Source organism: Anopheles ziemanni (assembly GCF_943734765.1).
Source record: "Anopheles ziemanni chromosome X unlocalized genomic scaffold, idAnoZiCoDA_A2_x.2 X_unloc_6, whole genome shotgun sequence".
NCBI lineage: Eukaryota > Metazoa > Arthropoda > Insecta > Diptera > Culicidae > Anopheles > Anopheles ziemanni.
Window position 1 is genome coordinate 537,501 of NW_026689829.1, and position 11,627 is coordinate 549,127.

The following is an 11,627-nucleotide window of genomic DNA, read 5'->3' on the forward strand; positions in this document are numbered from 1 at the left end:
GTCGGTCATATTAGAGGGCAAAGGTGAAAAATGGTGGTTTAGAGGCGAAAATTCACCTTATGATCGAAAATAGCGGGCGAACGATAAGAGCTACGAACACGGCGTAGAACAATCATAAGTACGTTACCACAAGACCTAACTTTGGCCAATATAGAGCGAGAAGATCGGAGGTACCCATCAGGGTGATATGGCTGGTTCAAAGTTGGACCAAAACGAGACTTGAGAAATGGATTGAAACACGGTATCGCGAATAACTCAGGCTGTATGGAACGGATCGACAAGCTTAGATCAGTGTTGGAAAGGTCGAACCGAGCGCTAACTATAATCCCAAACAACCGAAGCGCTAAGTGTTGAGCAAAACTGAGTTATTAAGCGACAAAGTGGAAAAATAATACCAAAATGGCCAAAAATCACACAAGACCAAGAATACCGAGCAAGCGGTAAGAGATAGCGGGTTGACGTAGAATACTTATAAGTTTGCCTCTACGAGACCTAAAAGTCGTCCATAGAAAGCGAGAAGATCGGACCACTCTGGAAGGGTGATACGAGTGGTCAAAAATTAGCAAAAATGAAACATGGCTAAAATGGATTTGACTTATGCACCATGTAGCTCCGGCTGTATGGCATGGATTGTAGAGCTAGGATATGTTTTGGAAAGGTAACACCCAGCGCTAGATACGACTAGAAGAAAGCAAAGCGCTAACTAGCATGATTTGGAAGTTATTAAGCGTCAAAGTCGAAAAATGTTACCAAAATTGAAACTCGAGTACATTGGGCCAAAAAGTACAAGTTGTGAAATTTGGACTTACGAGTAAAATACCGAGCAGGCGGTAAGAGATAGAGACTTGGTGTAGAACAATTATAAGTTGGGCATGTTATAACCTATATTTGGCCCGAACATAGTCTCGAGATCGGTGGTACCTAAAAGGGTGGTACAGGTGTTAGATGGTTTTCCCAGAGCATAAGCTCCACATGATATGGAAAACGGGAAACATCATAACTTCGGCTGTATGGCATGGAATGGAACGAACAAGGTATCGATGGAAAGAGAAAAGGTAGCGCTAACTATAATTCCTACCAAGCAAAGCGCTAGCATGTGACCGTTCGGGTGTTATTGTGAGTCAAAGTCAGAAATTGTTACCACGAGAGGCGAAAATCCGACTAAGTCCATGAATACCGGGCTGGCGGTAAGAGATACGGCTTGGCCGTAGAACATTTATAAGTTGGCCAAGACAAGGCCTAAGTTTCGTCCATAGACGACAAGAAGATCGAAGATACCTGAAGGTGAGATATGGGCGTCCCAAAGTGGGCCTTTGAAAAAGTGACAAACTTCCCTTATAACAGCATACACCAAATATCTCTGGCTCTATGGCACCGAATAAGAAGTTGAGCTCAGCGACAGAAAGGTGATAGTCAGCGCTAAATATCATACGAACAGAGTGAAGCGCTAAAGGGAAAGGATCTTGTTGATATAAGGTGACAAAGTCGAGAAAAGTTGCCTCAAAATCATGAAAAATGTGAAAAAATGGCTAAGTCCCGGGTGCCTTAAGGGCAGGTTAATCGAATGTACCGAGCTGGCGGTACGAGATAGAGACTTGGTGTAGAACAATTATATGTTTGGCATGGCAAGACCTACATTCGGCCAATACAAAGTGAGAAGATCAAAGATACCCGCAAGGGTGATATTGGTGTCCAAAGGAAAAAAGCACTAAGTCTTGGGAAACTTATATGAAGAAAAAGGACCCTGATGGGTCATATGGGATGGATCGAAAAATCGGCTAAGTCCCAAAATGGGGATGTCAGAACTACACTCATGTGTTACCACATCAAGCAAGGCAAACTTATATGAAGCAAAGGACCCTGATGGGTCATATGGTATTGATCGAAAAATCGGCTAAGTCCCAAAATGGGGATGTCAGAACTACACTCAAATGTTACCACACCAAGCAAGGCAAACTTATATGAAGCAAAGGACCCTGATGGGTCATATGGTATTTTACGAAAAATCGGCTAAGTCCCAAAATGATGATGTCAGAACTACACTCATGTGTTACCACACCAAGCAAGGCAAACTTATATGAAGGAAAGGACCCTGATGGGTCATATGGTATTTTACGAAAAATCGGCTAAGTCCCAAAATGATGATGTCAGAACTACACTCATGTGTTACCACACCAAGCAAGGCAAACTTATATGAAGCAAAGGACCCTGATGGGTCATATGGTATTTTACGAAAAATCGGCTAAGTCCCAAAATGATGATGTCAGAACTACACTCATGTGTTACCACACCAAGCAAGGCAAACTTATATGAAGCAAAGGACCCTGATGGGTCATATGGTATTTTACGAAAAATCGGCTAAGTCCCAAAATGATGATGTCAGAACTACACTCAAATGTTACCACACCAAGCAAGGCAAACTTATATGAAGGCAAGGACCCTGATGGGTCATATGGTATTTTACGAAAAATCGGCTAAGTCCCAAAATGGGGATGTCTGAACTACACTCAAATGTTACCACATCAAGCAAGGCAAACTTATATGAAGGAAAGGACCCTGATGGGTCATATGGTATTTTACGAAAAATCGGCTAAGTCCCAAAATGATGATGTCAGAACTACACTCATGTGTTACCACACCAAGCAAGGCAAACTTATATGAAGCAAAGGACCCTGATGGGTCATATGGTATTTTACGAAAAATCGGCTAAGTCCCAAAATGATGATGTCAGAACTACACTCATGTGTTACCACACCAAGCAAGGCAAACTTATATGAAGCAAAGGACCCTGATGGGTCATATGGTATTTTACGAAAAATCGGCTAAGTCCCAAAATGATGATGTCAGAACTACACTCAAATGTTACCACACCAAGCAAGGCAAACTTATATGAAGGCAAGGACCCTGATGGGTCATATGGTATTTTACGAAAAATCGGCTAAGTCCCAAAATGGGGATGTCTGAACTACACTCAAATGTTACCACATCAAGCAAGGCAAACTTATATGAAGCAAAGGACCCTGATGGGTCATATGGTATTTTACGAAAAATCGGCTAAGTCCCAAAATGATGATGTCAGAACTACACTCAAATGTTACCACACCAAGCAAGGCAAACTTATATGAAGGCAAGGACCCTGATGGGTCATATGGTATTTTACGAAAAATCGGCTAAGTCCCAAAATGGGGATGTCTGAACTACACTCAAATGTTACCACATCAAGCAAGGCAAACTTATATGAAGGAAAGGACCCTGATGGGTCATATGGTATTTTACGAAAAATCGGCTAAGTCCCAAAATGATGATGTCAGAACTACACTCAAAGGTTACCACACCAAGCAAGGCAAACTTATATGAAGGCAAGGACCATGATGGGTCATATGGTATTTTACGAAAAATCGGCTAAGTCCCAAAATGGGGATGTCAGAACTACACTCAAATGTTACCACACCAAGCAAGGCAAACTTATATGAAGCAAAGGCCCCTGATGGGTCAAATGGTATTTGACGAAAAATCGGCTAAGTCCCAAAATGGGGATGTCAGAACTACACTCAAATGTTACCACACCAAGCAAGGCAAACTTATATGAAGCAAAGGACCCTGATGGGTCATATGGTATGGATCGAAAAATCGGCTAAGTCCCAAAATGGGGATGTCAGAACTACACTCAAATGTTACCACACCAAGCAAGGCAAACTTATATGAAGCAAAGGACCCTGATGGGTCATATGGTATTTTACGAAAAATCGGCTAAGTCCCAAAATGGGGATGTCAGAACTACACTCAAATGTTACCACACCAAGCAAGGCAAACTTATATGAAGGAAAGGACCCTGATGGGTCATATGGTATGGATCGAAAAATCGGCTAAGTCCCAAAATGGGGATGTCAGAACTACACTCAAATGTTACCACACCAAGCAAGGCAAACTTATATGAAGGAAAGGACCCTGATGGGTCATATGGTATTTTACGAAAAATCGGCTAAGTCCCAAAATGGGGATGTCAGAACTACACTCAAATGTTACCACACCAAGCAAGGCAAACTTATATGAAGGAAAGGACCCTGATGGGTCATATGGTATTTTACGAAAAATCGGCTAAGTCCCAAAATGGGGATGTCAGAACTACACTCAAATGTTACCACACCAAGCAAGGCAAACTTATATGAAGGAAAGGACCCTGATGGGTCATATGGTATGGATCGAAAAATCGGCTAAGTCCCAAAATGGGGATGTCAGAACTACACTCAAATGTTACCACACCAAGCAAGGCAAACTTATATGAAGGCAAGGACCCTGATGGGTCATATGGTATTTTACGAAAAATCGGCTAAGTCCCAAAATGGGGATGTCAGAACTACACTCAAATGTTACCACACCAAGCAAGGCAAACTTATATGAAGCAAAGGACCCTGATGGGTCATATGGTATTGATTGAAAAATCGGCTAAGTCCCAAAATGGGGATGTCAGAACTACACTCAAATGTTACCACACCAAGCAAGGCAAACTTATATGAAGCAAAGGACCCATATGGGTCATATGGTATTTTACGAAAAATCGGCTAAGTCCCAAAATGATGATGTCAGAACTACACTCAAATGTTACCATACCAAGCAAGGCAAACTTATATGAAGGAAAGGACCCATATGGGTCATATGGTATTTTACGAAAAATCGGCTAAGTCCCAAAATGAGGATGTCAGAACTACACTAAAAAGTTACCACACCAAGCAAGGCAAAGTACCTAGGTGAACCCTAGGAAGAAACACGGACCAAGTCAGATGGCCTAAGTCAATAGAACAAGTGACCTAGGCAAAGTTGTATGGCGCTGAGGACCCTGAAAAATCTGGTTAGTGTAGTTTAGACAGGGTAGGTTTTTGGGTCGGCCGAACCCCCTTATTTTGGGTTTTGGCCTCATCAAGAAGCTACACCTAGGCAAACTGCCTAGGGTGAAAGTGCGAAGACCAATCGAATAGTAAGACAAGTTTTGACCGATCGCCCTAGGCAAGCTTGTATGAAGAAAGGGACCCTAAGGGTCATATGGAAATACATGAAAAATCGGCTAAGTCCCAAAATTGGGATGTCAGAACTACACTAAAAAGTTACCACATCAAGCAAGGCAAACTACCTAGGTGAACCCTAGCAAGAAACACGGACCAAGTCAGATGGCCTAAGTCAAGAGTGCAAGTGACCTAGGCAAAGTTGTATGACGGTGAGGACCCTGAAAAATCTGGTTAGTGTAGTTTAGACAGGGGAGGTTTTTGGGTCGGCTGAACCTCCTTATTTTGGGTTTTGACCTCCTCAAGAAGCTACACCTAGGCAAACTGCCTAGGGTGAAAGTGCGAAGACCAATCGAATAGTAAGACAAGTTTTGACCGATCGCCCTAGGCAAGCTTGTATGAAGAAAGGGACCCTATGGGTCATATGGAAATACATGAAAAATCGGCTAAGTCCCAAAATTGGGATGTCTGAACTACACTAAAAAGTTACCACATCAAGCAAGGCAAAGTACCTAGGTGAACCCTAGCAAGAAACACGGACCAAGTCAGATGGCCTAAGTCAAGAGAACAAGTGACCTAGGCAAAGTTGTATGACGGTGAGGACCCTGAAAAATCTGGTTAGTGTAGTTTAGACAGGGGAGGTTTTTGGGTCGGCTGAACCTCCTAATTTTGGGTTTTGACCTCCTCAAGAAGCTACACCTAGGCAAACTGCCTAGGGTGAAAGTGCGAAGACCAATCGAATAGTAAGACAAGTTTTGACCGATCGCCCTAGGCAAGCTTGTATGAAGAAAGGGACCCTATGGGTCATATGGAAATACATGAAAAATCGGCTAAGTCCCAAAATTGGGATGTCTGAACTACACTAAAAAGTTACCACATCAAGCAAGGCAAAGTACCTAGGTGAACCCTAGCAAGAAACACGGACCAAGTCAGATGGCCTAAGTCAAGAGAACAAGTGACCTAGGCAAAGTTGTATGACGGTGAGGACCCTGAAAAATCTGGTTAGTGTAGTTTAGACAGGGGAGGTTTCAGGGTCGGCTGGACCTCCTTATTTCGGGTTTTGGCCTCCTCAAGAAGACAGACCTAGGCGAACTGCCTAGGGTGAAAGTGCGAAGACCAATCGAATAGTAAGACAAGTTTTGACCGATCGCCCTAGGCAAGCTTGTATGAAGAAAGGGACCCTATGGGTCATATGGAAATACATGAAAAATCGGCTAAGTCCCAAAATTAGGATGTCTGAACTACACTAAAAAGTTACCACATCAAGCAAGGCAAAGTACCTAGGTGAACCCTAGGAAGAAACACGGACCAAGTCGGATGGCCTAAGTCAAGAGTACAAGTGACCTAGGCAAAGTTGTATGGCGCTGAGGACCCTGAAAAATCGGGTTAGTGTAGTTCAGACAGGGGAGGTTTCAGGGTCGGCCGAACCTCCTTATTTCGGGTTTTGGCCTCCTCAAGAAGACAGACCTAGGCGAACTGCCTAGGGTGAAAGTGCGAAGACCAATCGAATAGTAAGACAAGTTTTGACCGATCGCCCTAGGCAAGCTTGTATGAAGAAAGGGACCCTATGGGTCATATGGAAATATACGAAAAATCGGCTAAGTCCCAAAATTGGGATGTCAGAACTACACTATAAAGTTACCACATTAGCAAGGCAGACTTGTATGAAGAACGGGACCCTGGTGAAAGTAGCAAATATCCCAAACCGAACATGAATATTATACACACAAGAGTACGAACATAAAGGAACACGGACCAAGCGTACCGAGAGAATCGGTACTATAGAACCCTCGTGGTTCTACACAAAGACTTTATGTTAGGGGTTCAAGCCCCATAGTACTCAAACGGTGACAGTAGCAAATATCCCAAAACGAACGTGAATCTTATTCACAAGAGTACGAACATAAAGGAACACGGACCAAGCGTACCGAGAGAATCGGTACTATAGAGCCCTCGTGGTTCTACACAAAGACTTTATGTTCGGGGTTCACACCCCAAATCGAACGTGGAATTTACTTTCTGATGGTCATGCGGTCGTCCAAAGGGGTCTAGTATCCTGGGATGACAAGCATCACGGGCACAGCTCGTATCAAAACAGTCGAAGAGGCCCGCGAAAGCTTGCTTTCCATGGCTATGCGATGCACAAATTGAGTTTACTCACCGTAGTATAAAACGAACGAACCGAACCTATCCGAGTAGGGATAATGGGCGCAGTAACATACTTCTGTGACCCAGCGAGAGTTGAACGAGGTGACATGAACTGTCAGTGGCTTATATCAGATGGGATACATACATGAGATTGCTTTCAAATCTACACTCGAAAACCTAACCAAGTAAAAGCGAACGTGGGAAGGATTCGAAACCGGTCACGAAATCTTAAGCTGGAAAGAGTCATCACTATGGATACATATTATGCGAAACCAATCAAGTGCTCAGTACTGATCCAAAACCTAAGAGCACTAGTGAACACCTTATTCTCACCCTAGTTCACATCCAAGTGATCGACCACGTGTGTGAAGCAAAGACCAATCGAATTCCTCAATGAACCGAACACTATGAACAAATGGCCAGAAACGTTATAACTATCCAAACATCCTACTATCTAGCGAAAGTCATCACGATGGAACCATACAATGATCTTAACCTATAGCGCTCACCTATTCCTACCCAGAGTGCAAGTGAACAGATTGCCCACCCTTACCAGTTCACAACCACGTGATCGACTAACATACCGAGGTTACCACAAGTCAAAGTTATACGTTTACAAGCGCAAGACCAATCGAAAACCCCGAAAGCAATCTCGACCCAAAATGTATTATCCGTGAGTGTAGTCGAGTCTCGTACTCGTCATCTGTAATCGTCGGATAGAATATCCAGTACACGGTTGTCTTTCCAAATGAAATCTACATACAGAACTCGCTCTTGGCAAATGGGTGGCATTGGCGCAATCAGGAGCGAGTTCCCGTCCGGGTGCCAAGTGATTGGCAAATGTCTGGGGGAAAGCAACCATATGTTGATTTGTCTGTTAGTGTACTGGGTGTTTGAGGTATGTAGTATCCACGCTTGGTTGGGTGTGTCAGAGGACCATGGATGCGTTCACAACCCCAATTGGGGTACATCGGGAATGATTTTGTGGAACCGATGTGCCCGGCACACACTAAGTTTTGTTGCAAGTTAATAGTGTGCCATGTCCGGGGGGGTTGTGATTAAACTCTGGTGAATTGCGTACTGTGGTGATTGGGGTATGAAAGCCCCGCAGTTGCAATGATCGGACGCGCCTAGCGTGTCCTTTAGTTGATGGTAGGGAAATGAAGGCCCTTGTCAGCTCACCTAAGTATTCATGGAAGTTTGGCATAAGGTCGCTGTGGTAGGGGTATGAAGGCCCCGTCAGCGCATGCACAATCGGGCGCACGTGCGCTTAGCGGAGTCGAATGCCGCTCAAGTGCCTGTCCGGTGCATCGGGTGTGTGTGATACGAGGGCAATGAGGTTCGCACGGGGGCTCGCCTCCCGTGTGCTACCGGACTTGACAACATATAGAACGTGGTGTTTGCTCCTCCGGGTGCAATGGGACAATGAACATTCGAACGCAAAGTCGGAATTCTGGTTGATCCTACCAGTAATATACGCTCGTCTCAAAGGTTAAGCCATGCATGTCTAAGTACAAACAGATTTAATGTGAAACCGCATAAGGCTCAGTATAACAGCTATAATTTACGAGATCATCAACCTAGTTACTTGGATAACTGTGGAAAATCTAGAGCTAATACATGCAACATGCCAGGACCCTCGCGGGAACTGGTGCACTTATTAGTCAAACCAATCGCGGGTTCTCCGTGTCATTGAGTTGAAGTCTGGATAATGATGCTGATCGTATGGTCTCGCACCGACGACAGATCTCGCAAATATCTGCCCTATCAACTATGGATGGTAGTATAGAGGACTACCATGGTTGCAACGGGTAACGGGGAATCAGGGTTCGATTCCGGAGAGGGAGCCTGAGAAATGGCTACCACATCCAAGGAAGGCAGCAGGCGCGTAAATTACCCAATCCCGGGACGGGGAGGTAGTGACGAGAAATAACAATATGAAACTCTTTAATGATGTTTCATAATTGGAATGAGTAGAGCATAAATCCTTCTACGAGGATCAAGTGGAGGGCAAGTCTGGTGCCAGCAGCCGCGGTAATTCCAGCTCCACTAGCGTATATTAAAATTGTTGCGGTTAAAACGTTCGAAGTTGATACTTGTCCAACACAGTCCGGCTCCGCCGACCCGGTCAACCCGTGGTCGGTGGGCCAAGTCGGAATCTGGTTGCGACTCAATGGTGTGGTAGGGCACCAAGTCTGTGTCATGGTGTGCCCTTCAACGGGTGCAAGTGTAACATAGAGCTCGACCGCTCACGTTTACCTTGAACAAATTAGAGTGCTTAAAGCAGGGTGCCCAAACGCCCTAGAATAATCTTGCATGGAATAATGGAATACGACCTTGGTCTAATCTTTCATTGGTTTGTACTCAGACCGGAGGTAATGATTAACAGAAGTAGTTGGGGACACTAGTATTACGGCGCGAGAGGTGAAATTCGTAGACCGTCGTAAGACTAACTAAAGCGAAGGCATTTGTCAAGGATGCTTTCTTTAATCAAGAACGAAAGTTAGAGGATCGAAGGCGATTAGATACCGCCCTAGTTCTAACCGTAAACGATGCCAACTAGCAATTGGGAGACGCTACAACCAGGTGCTCTCAGTAGCTTCCGGGAAACCAAAGTCAGGTTCCGGGGGAAGTATGGTTGCAAAGTTGAAACTTAAAGGAATTGACGGAAGGGCACCACAATGAAATGGAGCTTGCGGTTCAATTTGACTCAACACGGGAAAACTTACCAGGTCCGAACTTATGGAGGTGAGACAGATTAATAGCTCTTTCTCAAATTTAAGGGTAGTGGTGCATGGCCGTTCTTAGTTCGTGGATTGATTTGTCTGGTTAATTCCGATAACGAACGTGACTCACATATGCTAACTAGAACGCAGTCAGCGTTAATGCGTCGATGCCGATTGGAACGGGTTAGGACCTTTCGGTGGAGTATGACCTGACACCTTCGCTGTTCGTGTGCGCAAGTGCACTTACGGTACGCTGCTTAGCAGGACAATTTGTGTTTAGCAAAATGAGATCGAGCGATAACAGGTCCGTGATGCCCTTAGATGTTCTGGGCTACACGCGTGCTACAATGTGGGTAGCAGCGTGTCTCCTATTCCGAGAGGAACGGGAAATCACTCAAATACTCACTTAGTAGGGATTATGGATTGCAATGGTCCATATGAACTCGGAACTTCTAGTAAGTGCTGGTCATCAGCCAGCGTTGAATACGTCCCTGCCCTTTGTACACACCGCCCGTCGCTACTACCGATGGATTATTTAGTGAGGTCTTTGGAGATGATCGTTCGCTGGATCCTCGTGAACCGCGTCTGCTTTATCGAAGTTGACCGAACTTGATGATTTAGAGGAAGTAAAAGTCGTAACAAGGTTTCCGTAGGTGAACCTGCGGAAGGATCATTAGTGGCCAAGTGATCCTTCCAGAAGTCCGAACCTGCGGGTTGAGACTTCGGCACAAGTTGCCATATGATAATTGACGAAACACTATAGAAGTCCGAACCTGCGGGTTGAGACTCAGGCACAAGTTGCCATATGAAAGTTGACGAAACACTAACAAGTCCGAACCTGCGGGTTGAGACTTAGGCACACGTTGCCTTATACATGACTTCGAACAAATACACAAGTCCGAACCTGCGGGTTGAGACTTAGGCACAAGTTGCCTTATACATGACTTCGAACAAATACACAAGTCCGAACCTGCGGGTTGAGACTTAGGCACAAGTTGCCATATGAAAGTTGACGAAACACTAACAAGTCCGAACCTGCGGGTTGAGACTTAGGCACACGTTGCCTTATACATGACTTCGAACAAATACACAAGTCCGAACCTGCGGGTTGAGACTTAGGCACAAGTTGCCTTATACATGACTTCGAACAAATACACAAGTCCGAACCTGCGGGTTGAGACTTAGGCACAAGTTGCCATATGAAAGTTGACGAAACACTAACAAGTCCGAACCTGCGGGTTGAGACTTAGGCACACGTTGCCTTATACATGACTTCGAACAAATACACAAGTCCGAACCTGCGGGTTGAGACTTAGGCACAAGTTGCCTTATACATACATTGGCCAAATAAACAGAAGTCCGAACCTGCGGGTTGAGACTTAGGCACAAGTTGCCATATTATATTCGATCAAACACTAAGTAGTCCGAACCTGCGGGTTGAGACTCTAGACCGTAACAAGATGTCACTATACAAGTCCGAACCTAAGGGTTGAGACTTAATGCGATCTAGATACCAAGTTGACATCCAATACCTGTTGAGCAAAACCAAAGATTCCCAGTTCTCGAATGATTACACTATATAACAGGGAATCATGAAGAAATCAAGCAAGCGTGAAACAAAGTCATCACTTGGGCATGCTCGATAGCCAACCACATGACCTTAACCTAAGAGAGCATGCAAACCACATGATACCTATAAACGATTAACCCGCCCTAGTTCAATCGTTCACCAAGTGATGACTTCAGTATGGCT